General features: G+C 48.8%; 1 pseudogene; it reads left to right on the top strand.

Annotated features, from left to right (window-relative positions):
• The first annotated feature begins 345 nt into the window (after positions 1-345).
• LOC127207887 (uncharacterized) lies at positions 346-466 on the top strand (annotated as a pseudogene).
• The last annotated feature ends 416 nt before the right edge of the window (positions 467-882 follow it).

Here is an 882-nt window from a genome sequence, read left to right as displayed (position 1 = left end):
GCTGGAAAAACCTCACACTTCTTAAGTTGCTTTTGTCAAGGTATTTTTGTCACAGCAACAAAGGGATTTTTATACACACTAAGGCAAAACCAAACCACACCAAACCAAGACAGAATTTCATTCCAAAGTGAGATAAAGAAATCAGACAGAAAAAAAAAAAAATTAATGGAAGCTAAGAAGTATTAGCTCCATGGTACAGTGCTAGTCTAGTCTGGCATGCACACAGCCCTGGGCTTGACTCACAGCACCATGCATACACACATTGGAAGAGAGAAATGAAGCATATTTGTGTGCTGAAATGACCTAATAACAAGTGAGAAATAGTTGAAACAAAAGTACAATGGCTCTGCCCCTAGAGGCATTGCATGTGTGGCTGCTGTTACATGTGTGCCAGTAGATGGCAGGGAGGAGAAAGGCCATGTCTACACCCAACTGTGACCTTCTGAATGACTAGCAGTGTAATATTCCCCAGCCTGAGTCTACCACCAGGCTGGCCCCAGACACTCCACACCCTACCCCCGCCTCCACCCCCACCCCAGACAGAGAGCTAGCCCAAGATGAACACCATTCTGGCAACCAGCATGCCCTGACAGGCTCCCAGGGTGGGGAGCTAGCTGAAGACTATAAAGGCCCCAACCCTAAAGTGGGAATGAGTCCAGAACAGATGATCTTCACATGGGGCCACATGGTAGCCTGGGCAAGAAGCAAGCCTTAGATGACTGTCGTCTGGTGCCATAGGGCTTGGCAGGGAGCTAGCCTGAGATGACCACCAGTCCAGTGCTATGTACGCCTGGGATGGGGGTAGACCATGCCCAAGAAAACCTGTCTGGAGTCCTTTGCTGTCAGAGGCCTTTGCTGCCACTAAGAGGAATGAGTAAGTGG

Source organism: Acomys russatus, chromosome 2, assembly GCF_903995435.1.
Source record: "Acomys russatus chromosome 2, mAcoRus1.1, whole genome shotgun sequence".
Lineage (NCBI taxonomy): Eukaryota > Metazoa > Chordata > Mammalia > Rodentia > Muridae > Acomys > Acomys russatus.
This window is presented reverse-complemented; position numbering and strand designations above follow the sequence as displayed.